This window comes from Helianthus annuus, chromosome 1 (assembly GCF_002127325.2).
Source record: "Helianthus annuus cultivar XRQ/B chromosome 1, HanXRQr2.0-SUNRISE, whole genome shotgun sequence".
Classification (NCBI taxonomy): domain Eukaryota; kingdom Viridiplantae; phylum Streptophyta; class Magnoliopsida; order Asterales; family Asteraceae; genus Helianthus; species Helianthus annuus.
In genome coordinates this window covers 78582175-78595482 of record NC_035433.2, presented here as the reverse complement: position 1 = coordinate 78595482, position 13308 = coordinate 78582175, and positions in this window count along the sequence as shown.

The following is a 13308-nucleotide window of genomic DNA, read 5'->3' as shown; positions in this document are numbered from 1 at the left end:
TCAACTAGTGATTGGGGTCATATCACTATTGATCGTTCTTTCAACTAGTGACTCTAGTCATCTCACTGTTGATCGTTCTTTCAACTAGTGACTCTCGTCATATCATTGTTGATCATCCTCTCAACTAGTGACTCTGGTCATATCACTGTTGATCGTTCTTTCAACTAGTGACTCTGGTCATATCACTGTTGATCATTCTCTCAAGTAGTGACTCAGGTCATATCACTGTTGATAATTCTCTCAACTCACTCTGGTCATATCACTGTTAATCGTTCTTTCAACTAGTGACTCTAGTCATATCACTGTTGATCATTCTCTCAACTAGTGACTGAACTAGTAGTGTATACATTTATATATAAAGTATATACTATAAAACCCATGATATCACTTTGTCAAATATATTTTCTGTGATAACCCAAGATCTCAAGGTCCTTGCTCTATGCATTACTTGTTTCACAATTCTGTTTTCATAATTCGTTTTGCGTTGTAACATGTGCGTGATTGATAAATGATTAAAGTATGGTTATGTTTGGTTGTTTAATGTTTAGACATAATATATTCATATTTCTTAACTCCGGGCTGCACGCCACACACAACTCACAAAGAACTCAAGTCCATGAAGAATTCTTCATTGACTGTCTTGACGAAGACCTAGAGTTTTCATCACAACTACACTTCTTGACGAAAAAGGAACTTTGTCATCAAGCCTCTTGACGACGTATAGTCCTTCATCAAAGAGAACTCTTCGTCGGCCTAAATTCCTTCGAAGCCCAAGAACGGCCCGGTTGTAGGGTTTATTATTTCACAAAAACTCATCATATTGCAAACCTTAGCATTATTGTCCTTCCCTCCCTCTCTGTCGACGACAGCAATTCTTCAGAGTTCAAGGTCTTTGATCGATCATTCCAACGCTCTTGTTCACACCTCATCTAGCGGTTAGTAACATTAACGTGAATGGAATAAACTTCCTTGTGATTCTTATTCATGAGTACTTGATTGGTTGTATTGTTGTGAATGAGTACAAAGTGTAACTTAATGTTTATTTAGTAGTTTAAATTGATGATAGTTAAGAACAGTTCATGAGTTACATGGATCTCGTTGAAATTGAAACTAGGGTTTGCATGACAAAGGGATTTCGGTGTTGTGGGAATGGGATTTGGGGTTTTGTCATGATGATCATGCTGTTTGATTCGTTGAAATGATAATTACGTGTTAACTGTTGGTTTAATAGTGAGTTCGTGTAACATACTGGCTACGATTGATGCAATTGCGTTGTTTGATCTGGTTGAATTATTGATACTGTAATTGCTAGACTGTTAATTACGGGTTAATATGATCCATGATTTAGGTTTATCAAAGAAACATGTTCTAGGTTGTGATGTTTAGACGAACTACGGCAGTTAGGGTTATTATTATTGAAACTATTGAGGCAGCGACGAAGATTCCCCCACCAAAGAACCCAGGTCGACAAAGAACTTGATCCTTCGTCGACTGGCCTTCGACGAACAATTGGGATTCTTCGCCACCATCCCTCTTGACGAAGTTTAGTTCTTCGTGAAGAGTATCCTTCGCCGAGAAGCTTCCCATGAACAGTAGTTATGATGATGATGATGTTGATGAATGGTTGTGTTTTTAAAGTTGTGTAATATTAATAAAGAATAAGAAACCTGATTTGATTCGTGTGAGTGGCAAACTTACCTGTTAAGTGCAGTTATGTGACATACACATGAGGTGTGGACTAACATGAGATTTGCGTACTTGTTAAGTGTCATACGGTGATCTTTGCGGCTAGTGCCATCTGTGAAAATACGTGATTTAGTTGATTACGAAACTGACTTTTATTAGTAACCACGGTAGGGTTTGGTTGACTAACTTGGAACGGGTAGCTTAACATACCGAGCAAAACTAAGGTGAGTTCACTTCTCTCAAAACAAGCATGCGTCCGGTGGGGACAATCAAACAGACAAACAAATAAACGGATTTTCATAAACCCACATCCTTGTAGGGGATGTGTGGGATGTGAGGCAGTTTTCACAAGCCCATATCCTTGCAGGGGATATGAGGCAGTTTTCAGTAAATGTTGATGTTGGATAATACACTCACTTTCTATCACTTAAGTCCCATCATACTACCGGGTTAGTTGCTTGTAGGGCAACGAGGTTATTAGTTGATAGCGCTACTAGATTTGGCACCCTCACGACGTACCTGGATAGGACGAGCGTGAACTAATAACTTTAAAATCATGACCAATGTTTGATAGAGCATTGGAGAAAAAGGAGCCGTCTACGGTGTCGAGTTATTATCAACATGACATAAATCAATACTTGTTAACAAACGGTTAACAAATCAGTGAACTCACCAGCGTTGTCTGATACACGTTTCTGCATGCTTGCAGGCCTATAGGTACATGTCATTGGAACTTGCTGTCTGGGATGCTGGAGTGGTCATGAGTCGAGTTTCATGAAATTACGAGACACGTCTAATGGCTTTTATACACTTGGGTTATGAAATTCTTAACTATTGTAGTATGCTTCCGCTGAATAGTAAACAATGTTTTGTAACGCTTATTTAAATAAATGAAAGTTTTGAATTGAAATATTGTTATGAGTTCAATGTGATTGGTGGCTAGATCCTGGTACGTCACACGCCTCGCGGGAGTTCCCGCATGTGGTATTTTTGGGGGTGTGACAGATTGGTATCAGAGCCACTAGTTATAGTGAACTTGGTTTTAAAAATGTTTTTTATAAAACCAGACTATAAACGAACAGTTCTGAATACGTGAATACGACCATGACACTCAGCTCCAGATTGCAAGGTTTGTCTTTTCACCTGTGGTATACATTACATGATTAGTGTACACTTGTTTATGATGTAGCATACAGACACACACTCGTCACTATAGCATAATTACATGAATTGCTTGTTTACAGTATGATGCGTTGCTAATAAGTCATAGTCCTTAGATTTCTCTGATCTTGTCGTTTTGACAACCTCCGTTGACATTTGAGTTGAGGAACCAATTAACACGAGTTAGGAGGAACTGGGATGAGCATGCAAATCACAATATTATTGTGGGTTATCACACTCCGATATTTCCACGTATTACCGGTGGGCCCGGTGGGGAGTATGGTGACGTAGTTGATATCATCATAGTCAAGTAATCACAGTTCAATGCACAGCGGAAGTCTAAAGTAATAATATTACAAAACCGATTCGAAAGTATAATAAAATATTACACAACGGTTGCAAAGTGGATCCACAGGCGGATCAAAACAAAAGAAATATTGTTCAACAGACTTAAAGTGATAAAAGCTTGCAAGACACTTTATTTAATCACTCAGGAGTTCCCAGCCCATTCGCGTAGTACTGCACTTAACCTTTTTGGAAAATACATCAGTTTACACTGGTAAATACAATTAACTGACTCTTTTTGAAAAGTGTTTATAAAATTGATTTAAATGCACAAGGCATAAATATTCTTTTATAACCTGGGACAATTATTTAAAATAATCTTGTATACAGATTTACATGTTTGTTGTCCATTTCGGACCCGGTTAGAAGAGCCGGATTAGATTAATAGACACACCACAAGTATAAGCCCACAAGAGAGTGAGATACCGTTTATACATACGCAACTGTCAGTATAAAATTTGACAAAAATTTCCAAAAATCCCTAAATATTATATTATATCCGTGGGTAGAAAGTTTGGTGCCAAAATTTGGGTTTAAATATGATTTATACTAAAAATGCCGTTAAATTAATAAAAAGCTTTCGTTTTACGATATTGAGCATAACTCTTATTTCAGACCATAAACTGATGTCAAATTTTTAGGACATTCTTAAAAATCAGTAATAAAGATTTTTGTCCTCTCACATTTTCAAAAATCTCGTTTTTATAACAAAAGGGCATAATGGTCAACAATTAAGCATTTAACGGAAACAAGCAAATGATTCAAATTTCTATGGAACCTTATAGTATAATCTCAGAGGGTTAGACTAACATATAATGTGGTCCCAAAGGAACTCTAAGGCATAACTAAACGAATCTAAATCGGGTCAGAACTGAAAGTCAAAGCAAAAGTCTACTTTTGCGACTTTCGGTTGCGAACCGAGCCTAAACTCAGAATTGTCGGGTTGAACATGTCTAAACATGTTCTTATATTATTTACCAAGTTGTTTAAGTGTTAAAACATGTTCCATAACCTCTGCATTATTAGTTATGAATTATTTGCAAAAACAGTCTGGTTTGACTTTTTATTAATAAGTTTGACCCGACAATTGACTGAGATAATGTGATAATTAGAAGGCGCCCTTTTAAGGGTTTATCACCTACATAATTACCAACACATAGCCACTTTTAATTCAAAAAATGGTTGGACCCTTTGTGATTAATCACAAAGTCAAAGCTTAATTATGATAAGTTTGACTTCCGGCCATTAAGCTAATAAGACTTAAACTTAGGAAGCTAAGAACACCTTACTATAGTCCTTAGCACGAATATTGAACTTGTGAAAGCTTCCTTTAGCTCCAGGAGGCTTCAAAGAGTAAGCTTAGAGTAAAAATTTGAAAGTGAACAAGAACAAGAACATCAATGTGGGTATATATAGGACTTTGGGAGCTCCAAGATCAATCCATCTGCACCTAGGAGGTAATTCAGATGATCCCAAGTGTCCCTACTGCATGAAAAACCATTTGCTCAGTCCCTGGTATCGAAATCAGCCATGCAATGGCGGTGTAACAGGCTGCAACATGCAGTTGTCCCTTTTTTGGTCGCTGGCACTGCTCTCGCGGCTCGCGTAAGAATTAGAGCCGGTCTACACGGCCCGCGCTGATGGGTTGATTCGGTAAAAAGTTTGCAAACCTTGCAATTTCAGTCCCTGGTCCAATTTAAGTTTAATTAACTTCCATTTATTGCACTTATGACCCCTATAGTTAACTATTAAGGGCCTTGGGTCACAAATTAACTCCGTTAAGCTCCCGGTTAGTTGTAAGATCACCCGAAAAGTCTTGTTTTCATCGAAACTTCATAAAATTACTATCCAATATTCTTGAGAGCAAAATATACAATTATTATAATGCTTTCAGGAGCGTTAAAATGTCACTCAGAGGTAACGTTTAACATGTTGACACTTTTAACCCCTATGTTTCGTAAGATCCTTAATTTAAGCACAAACGACTTTCCATGTTCGACAAATTATTCATTAAAGAATATGAAAATCGTGTGAGGTCAATCAGAGGCATAAGAATGGCATGTTGACACTTTGGATCCTTTTACTTACATATTTACATTATTTGACAATTGTAGTCCCTCCAGATTAGCTCATACACGTTTAAAGTCCATGATACGTGTCGTCACTGTATTGAACATGATTTTGCAAGGTGTTACATCCTCACCCCCTTAAAAAAAATCTCGACCTCGAGATTTACTGAAATAAATGAGGGTATTTCTGTTTCATTGTGGATTCAACCTCACACGTGTATTCTGGGCCTCTACGGGCATCCCATTTTACCTTCACAATCGGCACATGCTTTCTTCGAAGTTTCTTAACCTGTCGATCCTCGATCGACAACGGTTTCTCAACGAATTTTAAGCTCTCGTCAATCTGCACGTCCTTATGCGACATCACTAACGATTCATCGTCTAGACATTTCTTTAAGTTGTAGATGTGAAATACATTATGTATCCCACTGAGCTCTTCAGGCAGATTTAGCTTGTAAGCTACAGTTCCGACACATTCGATGATCTCGAATGGTCCCTTCTTGCCAAAACGTATCACCCTTTCCAGGGTGATACCTTAATTTGCACTTTATCTCCTACCTTGAATTTTAGAGTTTTACGCCTTTTATCTGCGTAGCTTTTCTGCCTATCCCTAGCAGCTTTGAGAAGATCACGGATCTGCAAAATCTTATCTGTCGTCTCCAGGACTATATCAGGTCCTGACAGTTGGACATCTCCAACTTCCGCCCAACAATCTGGTGTCCTACACTTCCTTCCATACAAGGCCTCAAAAGGCGCGGCTTGGATACTTGAATGAAAGCTATTATTATACGAGAATTCAATCAAAGGAAGATGGTCATCCCAACTTCCACCCAAATCTATAACACAAGCTCGTAGCGTATCCTCCAGCATTTGAATTGTACGTTCGCTTTGCCCATCCGTCTAAGGATGATAAGCAATGCTGAAGTTTAATCGAGTGCCTAATGATTGCTGAAAGCTTTTCCAAAAGTGAGACGTGTATCCAGTGTCCCTATCGGAGATACTGGCACTCCGTGGAGAGATACTATCTTATCCACGTATAGCTGAGCTAGCTTATCGGAGCTGTGTGTTTCTTTAATAGGTAAGAAATGAGCTGACTTGATCAGCCTGTCGACTATAACTCAAATAGTATCATTCCCATGCTTTGTCCTAGGTAACTTAGTGATAAAATCCATAGTTACAATCTCCCACTTCCAAGTGGGAAGCTCAGGCTGTTGCAGTAAACCTGACGGCTTTTGGTGTTCGGCTTTAACCTGTGCACACGCCAGACATTTAGCCACATAAGTGGCTATAGATTTCTTCAAACCTATCCACCAATAATTTGCTTTCAGATCCTAATACATCTTGTCACTGCCTGGATGAACTGAATACTTTGAACTATGGGCTTCTTGGAGAATCACATCTCTAAGCCCTCCATGTATTAGAACCCATATTCGACCATTTAATCTTAGGATTCCATCATTGCCATAAGATAATTGATCAGCAGTGACACCTAACTTCTCATCCGGAAAGTTAGTTTCTAAAACAGCTTCCTTCTGATCAGTTAACAACTTTTCATTCAAGCTGTTCTTTAGTTTGATGCTTTTGGCATTGATTCTAATAGGCTTAACCCTTTCTTTCCTGCTTAGAGCGTTAGCTACAACATTCGCTTTGCCTGGATGGTAGCGAATTTCACAATCATAGTCATTTAAAGTCTCCATCCATCGACGCTACCTCATGTTAAGGTCCTTCTGGTTGAACAAGTGTTGAAGGCTTTTATGATCAGAATAAATCACACACTTGGTTCCATATAAATAATGCCTCCAAAGCTTCAGTGCAAACACAACGACACCCAATTCCAAATCATGGGTGGTGTAGTTCTTTTCGTGCACCTTTAATTGACGTGAGGCATAGGCAATGACCTTGCCTCTCTGCATGAGCACACAACCCATACCGGTATGCGATGCGTCGCAGTACACAACAAATTCTTCAATCCCTTCTTGCATTGTCAACACAGGAGCATTGCTCAGTTTCTGCTTAAGAATCACAAAGGATTCTTGTTGCTTGGGACCCCAATCGAACTTTATATTCTTACGAGTCAATGAAGTTAGGGGTGCAGCAATTCTTGAAAAATTTTCAATAAAACGCCTGTAATATCCTGCTAGACCCAAGAAGCTGCGAATCTCTGTATGTGTCTTCGGCGCTTGCTAGTTCATAATGGATTCAATCTTAGCGGGATCCACCTGGATACCATGCTCACTCACTACATGTCCAAGAAATTGGACTTCACGAAGCCAAAACTCACATTTTGAAAACTTGGCGTAGAGCTTCTCTTGCTGAAGAAGTTTAAGAATACATCGAAGATGTTTTTCATGATCAGCCTGATTCTTCGAATAAATAAATATGTCATCAATAAAAATAATGACAAACTTGTCCAAATATGGCTTGCAAAAACGATTCATGAGATCCATGAACGCTGCTGGTGCATTAGTGAGCCCAAAAGGCATCACCAAGAACTCGTAGTGACCATAACGAGTACTGAATGCAGTCTTATGCACATCTTCATTTCTGACCTTCAGTTGATGGTAACCTGACGTCAAATCAATCTTGGAGAAATAACTTGCCCCTTGCAGTTGATCGAACAGATCGTCGATCCTTGGCAATGGATATCTATTCTTGATTGTAACCTTGTTCAGCTCATGATAATCAACACATAAACGCATTGATCCATCCTTTTCTTCACAAACAGAATGGGTGCTCCCCAAGGGGACGAGCTAGGTTGGATAAATCCCTTCTCTAACAAATCATCCAATTGAGTCCTTAACTGTTTCATCTCATTCAGTGCCAATCGGTAAGGTGCTCTTGCAACTGGTGCTGCTCCAGGAATGATATCGATCCTGAATTCCACTTGCCTATCTGGAGGTAACCCAGGTAGCTCTTCAGGGAATACGTTTGGATATTTAGAAATAAGGGGGATGTCTTTGATCTTGGGCTTTGGTTCATCAATGGTTACCTATGCCATATAAATGACACAACCCTTCTTCAAACACTTTGATGCCTTAAGCATAGACACTTGTTTAGATAACCCATACTGTGTATCTCCTTGTATTGTAAGTGGTTCACCATAAGGTGTCTTAATAACCACTTGTTTCTTATCACAAAAACTATCTGGGCTTGGTTAGAAGATAACCAATCCATGCCTATCACTATGTCGAACCCTGCCAATTTCAATGGAAGCAAAGACAGTAGAAAAGAGTGGTTCCTAATGGATATAAAACATCCATCTAATATTGTTGAAGCAATCTCTATGGTACCATCAGTTAATTCGACCTCATATTTTATGCTTAGAGTTTTAACAAGCAGATCTAATAATTTACAAAATTTGTTGTCTACAAATGACTTGTCCGCACCAGAATCAAATAACACTCCAGCATAAACATCATTGATAAGAAAAGTACCTGTTATCACATTGTCGTTCTGAATCGCTTCTTGTGCATTCATTTGAAAGACCCGAGCATTGGTCTTTTTAGCCTCCTCAGGCATCTTTACAAATTTTGGGCAGTTGGCCTTGATATGCCCTTCTCGTTACAACCATAACAGGTTGCATCCTTCAACTTCTTGCAATCCAAAGTCTTGTGTTCTTTGGACTTGCAGATCCCACACCCAAAAGTCTTTGATTGCGATTGTGATTTCGATTCCAACCTGCACTTCCCAAAGTGATGCTTTTGACATGTTTTACATTTGGGCTTCTCTCCTGATTGTTGGTTATCCTTTTTAAACCTCGAACTCTTCTTGTGATCTGAGTTCCCTTTCTTTTTCTTGTCGGAGCAATGAGAACTCTCATCCTCCCATTTCCTTTTTCCGTCTTCAGAAGCTTTGACAGACTTGCTCTTGACAACATCAAGTGTAAAGATAGAGACAGATATGCCACTGACCTGAATGTAGTAGGTCTGGATGCTTTCACATTTCCCTTTATTTCTGGAACTAAACCTCCAATAGAACGAGCTATGCGCTTTGGTTCCGGTTTGACCAAGTATGGAATCAATCGGGACATAGTGTTGAAGCTTGTAAGATACGCCTGACAATCTAAGTTCTTTATGACCAAGGTTAAGAAGTCAGTCTCAATTTTCTCAAATTTCATGTTGAGGACAAAAAGTTTCTTTGATTAGAGCAACATACTGATCCCAAGTCAAGTTATATAACGGGATCTTCCCTGTAGCTTGGATTAGGGACCTCCACCAAGCTAAAGTTTCACCTTTAAACGATTGTAACACAAACTTCACAATATCCTGTTCAGCATAACCACTAATATCAACCACAGTATCCATCTCATCGAGCCAGGTCATACCATCAATGGCTCCCTTCTCTCTTCTGTGAAGTCCCTTGGCTTGCAAGAGACAAAGTATTTGTAAGAACAGGTTTTAACACGCGGCTCCTGATTGAGCACTATTCGTTTGGATGGAACACTCCTCTGATTTGGCGAATGATGAGATTCGTCCTTATGAGATACGTGAGTCTTGGAGGGTGGTTTTGTATGAGGTACAGATAGGGTCTTGCTATGAGTACCACTTGATTCTTTAAACTGCCTGTCCATAGCTCCAGTAACGGCATTATCTATCATCGCTTGTACAGCCATGTAGCTTGATTGCTACATAAAATTGATGACAATGATTTATTCAGAAGTTTAAAATAGAATTGTTATTTTTGACTATTCATTAACCATGGTAAATAAAAACCATATTGGTTAATTTGTTAGTTATATTCATTTAGGATTTTTCATTTTAATTTATCCTTAGTTAGAAATCATTAAAGATATAGAGTGGCACTGTGACAACCCGTGTTTTCAGTATTTCTCTAATTCCTTTGATGCATGACGTGTGTGTACCGAAGGGATGGACTGTTTAAATAATTGCTTGATTTTAATTGTGTACGATATATAAATGATTGGAAGTACGGATTATATTTGGTTAATATGAAAGTTTAGGAACCATAAATGCTAGATGTTATATGTTTATGAGTAACGTTAATGGGCCGCACCTCAAACCGGAGCCACACACTTGGGCCTAAGGCCACACCCCTTTATAATAAGTCCGGCCCATGTATTTTAAGCCCAAAACCGAGCCGACCTAAACCCCTTGTATGTTAATATCTTACGTAAATGATTGATCCCTCGCATAACCTCATTTAATTATACTTCACACAAGAAATAACAAACCCTAGCTCTCCTCCTCTAACCTTTTGAGCGACGGCAGATCTTCAAGTCGGGGACCCCCCCCCCCTCGATTCTGGTCATCTCCTCTCCCACCCTACACCTTTCGGTCAGTTATTATCCTTGTTAATTGAGTTTCTTTGTGATGATTAATCATGTTACTTTGTGTGATTGATTGCATGAAAGTTATCTAGTAGGAATGTGTGATTACTAATGATAACTGTTGTCATGAATATTGGAACACGCATAATGATGAACTGATGGACTAGAGGTTTCACAAAAGTTGGTGTTAATATTATATTTGATTGAACATGTTGGTTGTATGGGAGTATGTGCAATGTGCTGTTAATATTATCCTTGTGCATATCCAAGCATATACACTGACAATTGCATGTGAATAGCTGCACAGGTGTCATTTGAAAAGTATGCTTAGGTTCATTCAAATTGAAAATTGATAGAGCATCACGTGAATCACCTACACAAAATTCATGTTGACGCAACTAAAAGGAAGAAACCTATGCAAGCTACATGTTGACGCAAAATTCATGATTTTTAGTATGTTGTCAAGATCGACTAGTATGGTTAATATTAAAGGATGTTACGATGTTAAACTATGAATGATAACTAGGATGGTAGCGTACAGATTGTCTAAGGATTATGTTGTTGTGTGTTCATGATTGTAAGTATGTGATGTTTTGTTTTGGCATGTTCACGTTGTTAATCATGGATAGGAATAAACGACATGTGTGGTTGCAAAGATGAATGATAATAATATGAATGAGTAGGGTGTAAAGGGGTCAAACACACACTAGAGGCGCACAAGTTCTTGTATGTATCCTAAACTGTGAGTTGCACCCTTTCACGTTTATGTTCTAACCGGCCAAGCATATTATCATAAGAGTTTGGGCCGAAGACTATTATGATGGTTGGGTCAAAGTCAAGTGGGTCGCCCTTCGGTGGGCTGCCATTCGAACACTTGGGCTGCCTATGCGGATTGGCCGTATAGCAGTAGCGGGCCACATACATTCGCTTAGTAGCACGGGCCGCGAGGCCTGCTGAGTCATACATTTTCTGTCGGGTCCCGAGTCAGTTGAACCGCACACGTCTAAACGGACTGCACACTTGTTGGGTTTTATGTTTTTCTAGGCCGTACATGGTTAATGAATTGTCGCACAACATGTTTAATTGATAAGACTGGTGTATGGGGTGACGAACATTAATACTTGTATTTTTGTGCATTATCTGATGAATTAATGTGGAATGATACGTGCTGTACATGTATACAAACTGATTGTTGGCTGTAACCATCCTAGGGTTTTGGTTGAACACTTCTGTTAAACAAGTAACAAATTATACCGAGCAAACCAAGGTGAGTTCATTGCCTTTTTTCTCAAGCATGGATCCCAGGGAAGGGATAACGGGTAACGTTCCGAGGGGGAATGCATGTGTAATGGGATGTTGGTTATCATACTCAGTTTTCTAACATTGTAAGACCACTACATCTACCGGGTCGTTGCTTGTAGGGCAACGGGGGTTATTAGTTGATAGTGCTATTAGGTTTGGCACCCTCACGACGTTCGAGGAGAACGGCCGTGAACTAATTACCTTAAAACATGACCAATGCTTTGATAGAGGCATTGGGGTTGGCAATCACATATCATATGGCCATTCGGTAATCGAGTAATAACAACATCGAAACATCAAACATCATAACAACGAACAACATATCGTCTTGTAAACTGTTTTACTCACATGATCGGTAACACAACTTGGTAAACAAACACAAACCTTGAACTCACCAGCGTAGTCTGACACACTTGTTTACATGCTTGTAGGTAATTATTGAAGGGACTTGGAAGCTTGCCGTCTGATGCTGCTGGAGTGGTTATGGTCATAATAAACAATTACATTGATTTGGTTTCGATACATTTATACGTACATACATTTATGCTTCCGCTCAGTACTTTGGTTTTGGTTTAACTTTTCAAACGATACATTTAGTTCAATTGGGTATTCCAATACATTATAACTCGTGTTTGATATGATTGGTGGCTCTTTGTTGGATCGTTGCACCTCCAATAGGGACATACCCTAGGTGGTAATTTGGGGGTGTGACAGTTTGGTATCAGAGCCACTGGTTATAGAGAACTTGGTTTTAAAACGTTTTCATAAAACCAGACTATAACCGAATTGATCCAAACGATGACCATGACACTCAGCTTCAGATTGCAAGGTTCGTTCCTCGTTACAGTATACATCACATGTTTAGTAGACACACCTATGACATGTCGATAGCATAACATGTCGATAGCATAACACAACACTTGCATCTTGTAAATCCTAGTTTTGCTGTTAGTACATACCTGTGTTGATTGGAGTGGGAGAAACTTCGAACATAAGTTAAGAAGCGTCGAGAGGAGCATGCAAACCGCCTTATTATCATGGGTGCACACATAATAATAATGCGTGGTGCATGCAATTCCCAATGAGGCTTAACGAGTGCAAGAGGGAATCTCCCCTACTGTATGTGAACTTGAAAGTTGTAGACTTTAAGGTGATGCTTGATTTTTTTCTCATTCTGAACTATCATTATTTGATCGATGCGAAACCTGATAACCTATAGGAGAAATAGTCGAGATTGTCTCCTACACGAATGTGATCTTTCCATTTTTCCTTTGAAACCTTTTGAATTCTGATGCTATCGAGTATTACCTGAACACCTAACTGAACGCCTAGTGGACTGTGTAGAGTGCTAGGTGCTTATACGAACATCCCCGAGTGGGGTGATGCACAACAATGAACGATCTATATCTTTCCATTTTTCTTCGTTTGTTGGAACTTGACATATTGACGTCTCGAATC